Source organism: Condylura cristata, unplaced genomic scaffold (assembly GCF_000260355.1).
Source record: "Condylura cristata isolate star-nosed mole 26May11 unplaced genomic scaffold, ConCri1.0 scaffold00028, whole genome shotgun sequence".
NCBI lineage: Eukaryota > Metazoa > Chordata > Mammalia > Eulipotyphla > Talpidae > Condylura > Condylura cristata.
The window spans coordinates 13,375,693-13,383,860 of record NW_004567129.1 but is presented as its reverse complement, the minus strand read 5'-3'; positions in this window follow the sequence as shown (position 1 = coordinate 13,383,860).

Sequence of the window (8,168 nt, the reverse complement as noted above, 5' to 3'; positions counted from 1 at the left end):
CCTTGGAGATACAGGATACCCTCCTAGCCTCTCCCAATGCTGGTGACTCCTAAGCCCATCCTGCAGGAGACCTTCTTTGGCTACAGACTTGGCACTCATCACCTCCTGCTTTTCCTAGACTTATAGATGTTCCCACTGCATGACTCAAGGTGAGAGGTTGTACTTGATTGATGATTGTGTATTTTGAGTTATCTAGGAGACCACCCCGGTCTCATCACCATCTCTGGAATCCCCCCAGGCTGAGCTGTGGGGTATGGGGAAGTTCCAAAACTCTTGCCACCATTTGCTGCCATCTGGGTCACAGGGGCAGGGCACTGGTCTTGGAGTCTGGGGTGAGGTCTGTGCTACCCCACCAGTGCATGGCCAGTGACCTTGAGCAACCTCCTTGTCTCCCTCCCCCTCCCCCTTCTCCATCTCTCCTCCTATATAGTATGGCATTGGAGTAGACATTCCTTATGGCCCCTCTGGTCTGTGGGCCCGGCTCCTCCAACTTCACTTGGCACTGCAGCCCCCTGAGAGCTTGTTAAAATGCAGATTCTATTCTATAGGTTTGGGCGGGTCGCTGAGTTTACATTTCTGACTAGCCCAGGTGTGTTGATGCTGGTCTGAGAACCTCACTTTGAATTACAAAGATCTGGCTTTGGAGGCTCTCAGCCCTTGAATAGAAGGAAGCTCAGAGATTGCACCTTTCCTCCCCTACCCCCATTATGCAGATAAGTTTCCTCTGGCAGAGGTTGTAAAAAAGCTTGTTGGTAGGATGCACCTCCGGCAAATTAAATTAGAATTTCTGAGTGTGGAACCAATCCACTCTGCAGCCTGTACTGGGAACCACCACTCTTCCTCCTAGGCAGAGTATTTAAGACAGATGAATGGTTTTCAGGTAAAGCATTTGTCTCCTGCTGTCCCCTGGTGGCCATCTTATTTCCCCACAGTCAGATTTATATTAGCAAATTTCCCCAGGGAAGGGAATGTCAACAGTAAAGGCAATAAGCTGTTGGTATGAATGGGCTTCTCTACATCTCCAGGACCCACCCTACCAGGAGTGGGTTCCACCCCTGTCTTTTTAGCTGAGGAGAATTCACAGTCCTGGGGGCGATCCAGATGAGTTGGGAAACTGGGGTGACCTGGGGACTGGGGAGGTCCAGGAAAGCAGGGAGGCCCAGGGCACCAGCCAGGACAGCCAAGCAGGAGTCAAGGCCCTGATCATAGCACCTGTGCCCGACTGGACAGACTGGCAGAGAGCATCTGTTTCAGTTTCCAAATATACACAAAACCTACTGACCATGAGGGGCTAAGGCCTTGGAGGCTGAAAAGGGGTTTTCTAGAAAGTTAGTGATTGAGTGGCAGAATCAGGGTGAAGACTCAGCCGGCTGTCACCCTGTAACAGGTGGTCCCTAGGAAAAAGGGAAGTTCCGTGGGGCAGGGAACCTGGAACTTCCCTTTTTCCTAAGGACCACCCTGTTACAACCCCATGCTTTGTAGTGAAGGGTAGGACATCGCCCCCAGCTTTTCTGGGTTCTTGGGTTGGCCTAGCAAACAGATGAACCAGACTAGTAAGGGGAAACCACAGATGTGATTGCATACGTAGGGAGAGTCTACATGGATGGAGATTGTAAATCCAAGGGGTGAGACATGGGTATGTATCCTGAGTTGAGGAAGGGGGCTCCCTGGAGAGAGGAAGCCGCATTCATATCGCCACCAGATGCTCAGTCACTGTTTGCCCTGCGGTGTAGATAAATTTTTCCAATAGAAAGATATTTCTGATTAAAAGTAAAACCCCAATTCTGAAAATAACCCCGATTTTCATTTTTCTGGATAGCTCCGGGAGGGATATCAGTTTCTCATGACCCCTCAAGCTTTGGCCTCAGCTTGAAATAATCCGTTGACAAAAGTGACACCATGGGGAGAGACTTGTTCTGAAATCTTGGGGAGGCCTTGCCCCACTTTAGCTCGAAGCCCTGAGTCTGTCATCTGTCATCAAGAACTCCCTGCTGAGGGTCCTTGGGTCTTGGGATCATCTGGGCACAGCAGGATGAATTTCTAACGGTAGTGGGGTTCAGGGGAGGGGGAGAGGAATTTGCCTGAAACGCCAAGGCTGGGGAGGTCTGGCCAGGGTTGCTTAGCAGTTAGGCAGCAGGGGATGCTCTGGCCCTACCTAGAGTTCCTGCTTCTAGTGTCCTAACCCGTTGGCCAGAAATGCTCACCCCAGAGGCAGAGTGCCCACAAGTGGAACTGCAGCAGCTCAGAACCTCAGAGCATAGCTGTCTGCCTCTGGCTGACCCCGATTTTCATTTTTCTGGATAGCTCCGGGAGGGATATCAGTTTCTCATGACCCCTCAAGCTTTGGCCTCAGCTTGAAATAATCCGTTGACAAAAGTGACACCATGGGGAGAGACTTGGTCTCGGGTACCCTGGGGACGTGACCTCCATCCTGACAACCTGCTCTCTGCAGTGACCTAAGGTTCTGGTGTGCCTCTGACTGTGGCCTTGGCACACTGACTTCTGCTCTCTGAGACTTTCTCCTCCATCAAATGGTGGGGTTCATCCCCTTCGGCTCTAGGATGCTGCCTCAGACATGGTCCTGAGGGTGCCAGAGTCATGAAAACCAACCTGTCCCCTCAGTGGGGGCTTGTCCTAAGCTCAGCATTTCCTGACTCCTCCGGACATAAAGATGTGGGGTAATGGTAGCCAGTCAAGCAGATGAGCTGGGTCCCCTTAAGAGGTGCACCTGCACAGGATCCAGACCTGGGTAGTGTGATGCCTTTACTGTAAGTTGTCAGAGCACGCCTCCCAGAGTGACCTGTCGATCTCGAAACACAAGTGTACCGTCCCTGTCAGCAGGAGAGATGCAGAGCAGGGCTGCTCTGGAGGCTGGCTTAGGGGTGGGGTAGGGGAGGCAAGGGTGGTAAGGAAGGGCAGGGTGTGTGGGAGCTCAGCTTTGGAATAGTTTTCTCACTGGAGGAGTTGGTCTGGTGCACACATGACAGATGTCTCTGTTAAATCTGCTTGGCTGTTCTGGAGCAAAAATCTTAAGATTTGAATGTATCTTTGCAAACTGTAAACTGCACCTGAGTTTCTGAGCGCAGTTTGAATGCAGCTTCTTGATTGTCACAGGCATGGGGACGCCCTGCTGGGCCCAGTGCCCTGAGGTAAGGGTGGCTGTCGGGAGAGGAAGACAGAGGATGAGCCTGGCCCAGCCAGGAGTGTGTCGGTCCCTGCACAGCGCCCGCCCTGCCGAGTCCACGCAGCCTCACGGCGTGAAACAGAAGCGGAGCGATGTGGAGCCGTCCGAGGCTGGAGGCGCTGCTCATGCTCACTGCGGTTACTGACTGGCTGTGGTCTCGGGAGCATGGAGGGGCCTGGCTGCTACAGAGTGGGCTTGTGGGTGCCTCTCGGGCGGTGACTTGGCTGCAGGTCTTCACGGGTGAGCGCGGTTGCAGGTGACCTGGCTGGAGCCCTCCAGAGGGGCACCTGTTGGAGAGTCAGGTCTTGTCCCCACAGAGGCGGTCAGGCCCAGGAGCTGTCTGGTGAGGACACGAGACAGCTGACTGGCACCGCTGGTGACTTAATGGGGAGCGGAAAGCCAGTCTGGGGTCAGGGTGCCCCTCTAACCCCCACTGGTGGGAGTCCTGTTGTGAGCTTCCAGGAAGCTGGGGGCCCTGCCTCTCTTGGGTTGTGTCACCTGGGAGGAGTTCGCTAACCCTCTGACTCCCCAGAGGGCTCCTGCTGCCTGGCCATCATATCAGGCCCTTCCTGATGGGTCGGTGGTGAGGTTTAAGTGAGGCGGCAACGTGCAAAGGTTCTTTTGGGCAGGGTTTCTTTTATGTATAAAATAAGGATGCAGGGGGTGGGGTGTAAACCCCTGAAAGAACACTTCAAGCCAACATAATGTGCCTTGGTGCCTAGATTTGGGAAGCAGAGGGGGTGTTCAGGAATGCACATAAGCGCTGTGTATTTACATACTCCCTTGCCTGGGCACAGCTTACAGACTGAAGTCCTTGGTCTCCAGGTTGGTTGCCCAGAGGTTTCGAGCACTTTCCTTCCAGACCCTGTGGGCACTGCTGACATCCAGGGCTGGATCACTCTGGCAAGGGTGCTGCCTGTGCTCTGTAGGGTGTCTAGCAGCACCCTGTCTCTCCTGTGAGGGGCCAGAGCACCTCCCCACACCTGCCTCTAGTTTTGACAATGAAAAATGTCTCCAGACATTGCTAAATGCCTCTTTGCTGAGGGACAAAGTCACCTTTGGTTGACAAATAATGCTTTGCCACTTCCCCACAAGGTCTGGTCCCTCAGCAAGTCCTGTTAATTGCTCTGCTGAAGTTCCGCAGAGTAACTTTTCTGAACCTCGGTGGGCTCTGTCTACATCTGTGTTCTGCCTGGAGGGTCCTGTGAAATCGCAACAGAAAGGATTTCAGAATTGGTGGACCACAGACATTGCAAACCCCAGCCCCATTTGATAGAAGTGACTGGCTAGGCAGCTGGCTCTTCAAGGATTTCTGAAACAGTAAATGCAATCCTTCACCAGTAATGAAAAACCTGAGCTATAATTAACCAGTTAATTCTGTAGGGAGTGAGGTCATGTGGGAATATCTGGAGTGAAGACATCTTTTCTAAAACTCGGGCCTCAAAACTGTAGGACGTCATCGGGAAAGACCAGAGGAGGGCTTGGAGAAGACCCAGCAGGAGGCAGACATGGAGGGGAGCTAGAAGTCTGCAGTCCCCACTGTTTAGGAGACAGTCTGAACCCTCTAGTGTCGGACAGTGAAAAGCACCCAACTTTGGGTGCGTTTTGCTGGGGCAGGCTGGGTGTCGGGGGCCTGGGCAGCTCTGCTTTTTCAGTGAAGTGTCTCCATGTCCTGCCTAATTCTGCGACTTTCCCCTTTGATCAACTGCTCTGACACCTCTGCAGTTCCCAAACGACTTTCAGAGGTGTCCCTGCTTGGGAGTTGGGGGTATCCCTCCAGACCTTGCGAGCTTTTTTTCTTGGTTTTCCCTTCCCCAGTCCAGTGCTTGCTTCTGGGCAGTGATTTGGCCCTGGCTCTCTCAGTGCGGTAGGCCAGCGTGTTGTGCTGGTGATGCCAGGGACCCACTCACAGAAGCAAACTTTGGAAATCAGGTGGGCAGGATAAGGTGAAGAATTGCCTTGACTAAGGGGACCAGGTGCTCGGTCGGGTTCTCCTTGAGTCAGTTCTACACACTGTGGGATTGGGGGGGGGGGAGTCTCATCCATGACCCCAGGTATGAGAATGGGCATGGAGTCAGACTCCAGACTCCGGCAGGTTCATGTCAGCAGCCTGAGTGTGGTCACTTGAGTCACTTGTGCACTCACGTGGCCATGACTTTTGCACAGCTGGTCCTGAGAGCTCAGTGACGAGGATTCCAGCAGTGCCTGGTGACGTCCCCACCAGGTCGTGACAAAGGTAATAGATGCTGAGACATGTAGAGTTGGGTGAGAGGTGGCCACCTCGACATTCCTGACTGATGTAAAGGCACGGAGGTGGCTCTCTGCAGAACGAATATGGCTGTTAGCGTGGTGGCTCTAGGTGCTGCCATGAGGGCAGCGTGACGGGCCAGTCCACTGCAGTCGCTGATCAGCCTTGACAGCCTTGATGTGCAGCCCTGGGGAGAGAGGGAGCCGGGAACTGGGTGGTCGGGCTGGGAGTTAAGTGCGGGTGACACCTTTGAGAATACATCTCTAAGCTGGACGTGTTACCCCGAGATTGAGGCAGATGGTCTCAGGGGTGTAGCATCCTCTTCTCTGCTGTGTAGACAGCAGAGCTGCTGGGGGTCTTCAGGGGACCCCGGCTCCTCATTCTGCGCGGAAGGGCTGGGAGCCCTCCTGAGAAGTGGAGCTATGCACACCCACATGGGTGGCCCTACTGAGGTCATAGGGGTCTTCAGGGTGGTCCTTGGAGGGGGCGTCAGGGCTCTTCAGTAGGCGTGGACCAGCTAGAAGCTGAGATTTTCTGGGGTTGGAGGGTCCTGCAATTTGGCTCATTGCTGGTAGAAAGGAACAGTGATCCAAACAATTTATTAAAATCCCAACTCTTACGTTGTTTTCTCCATGTAACCTCTTAGGCAGAAACTTTGGGGAAAGCACATACTGCATTTTCTCAGTAGGTCTAAGGGGAACCATAGGTGGCAGAACAGGGTGGTGGCGCAGGAGGTTCTCTTGGGGGGGGGGCTGAAAGTCTTGGGGGGGGTCACCTTTGTCTGGGTGTGGTCATGGAAACGACAGGTGGCCTGTGATGTCTGCTTCTTGGAGGACACGGTTTTTGCATGTCCTGTGGGGCCCCCAGCCATACCAGCAGCTGTGCTTGTGGGGCCTCAGAGGTCCCCTGCAAACTGACCCTTGGGGCGTCCAGCCAAGGCCTGGCTCCTTTGGCAAGAAGGGCAAGAACCACCCCACAGGGAAGCCTGGTTTTCCCCTCTGGCAGTCGAGGGTGTCTTCCAGGAAGTTTAATGGTGACAGCTTGCTTCTTGGAGCTGCCCTGAGGGACACAGTTTGTTGGAGAGTCTCTTCTTGAGGGGGTGTCTGAAACATGCCTCAAGGTGGCATCTTTCACCTCCTTGGTGGCAAGAGCTCTTTTAACATCCTGTGCTGTGATGAGCCTTCCTGGCTTTCTTGGTGAGAGAGCTAAAGTAGGCTTTATAGGATTGTTCTTGAATATTTTTTCTGGGTCTTGGGTTTTCTGCTTTTTCATTTTCATTTCCTCAGGCAGCTTCCACTCTCTCCTTCCTGATTGGTTGTCTGCTCTAGAAGCACCTGCTGATACCTTTATGTCAACTTGTGTGGTTTTGCCTTCATTTTCCTGGGGTGCTGTGCACAGCCTGGAGGTTCCCCCTGCTGTTCCACCTGGTCCTCCCACCCCGTGCCCTCTTTCCCCAGAGCCTAGCACCCACATAGCTGTCGGGGAGCTGCTGCTTCAGATCACTGTTCTTCAGACTTGGGCTGTATTGCCTGGGATGTGACTTGCTGCTGCTGGCCTTCTGAAGGCTCATGTGGCGGGGTGCCCCACTCCCTGGCAGTGTGACCCTTCAGACCCCTCTCTCACCCTGGAAGGGAAGGAGGTGGTCCCTTTTTTGCACAACTGTCTAAGGGTCACATGGTCTGACTGGGCCACCTTTTGTCTCTTCTCATCTTGGGATTCACTTGCTTTCTGACTTGCTTGCTGGGGAGGGGGGTCTTCATCCACTGACTCCAGGTTCTCTCTGGTTGAGGCACACTCTGGAAGGGTTAACTCTAGGACTTGCGCCTCTGACTTTGAGGGCCAGTTTCTCTCCACTTACACTTTTGCTGTGGCTCTCCAGCTCCTCACCATTCAGCCCCGCTGTGGTTTCAGCTGCTTAGTCTTGTTCCTTTTCTCCTGAGGAGTGTCTCCTGACTTAGTGATTTTCAGGAAACCAGAGGCCTAGCAAAGTGACATTGGAAAGGGCACCCCTTGCAGCAGTCCTGTTCCTTCCAGACTTAACAAAGATACCCCCACCTGGGGCAGATGAGGCCTTTACTCTGGGACGCCTCACCCCCCACCCCCCCACCCCCACTCAGCCTCTCCTTTCTGTGTGCTGACAGTAATCCCCAGGACACGGCTCTGTCCCCACAGGCCTGAAGCTGGGCCTGCTGCTCAGGCTTCTGGGAGCAGGAGTCCATGGTTAGGAATGGCTCTTCAGAACTTTACTTTGGTTTTTAAAACAAGCATTTAGAATCATGGCTTTTTGTTAGCCTTTAAATCCATTGGCAATTTCTGCTCTTAACATGTTTTAGCCTCCCTTTAAGGGGGAGTTGTTGAGATGCTGAGTCCTCTTGGGGTGAGTGCCCATCTCCCGCTCAGGGTAGTTAACTGGTCTCATGCTGGGGCAGCCCTGTTCTGCCCTGGGCTGGTGGCCGCCAAACTCATTTCTCTGTCCTCTGTCAGGGGCTGGCCTTGGGGTGTCCCACAGGCCCTGTCCTTAATTTAAAGCTCTCTTGAGCCAGAGATTGGGCATCCCACAGGCAAGAACCTCAGATGGAGAGCCCTGTGCGGGTGGGCAGCTGGGTCCTTTGGGCCTCTCTGCAACCCACAGTTCCATGTGAATGTGGCATAGAGACAGTTCAGAGCTGATGCTCCTGAATGAGCCAGGTGGACTGCCGGAAGGAGCTGGACCTCAGTGCATGTTTGTCTGGGGGT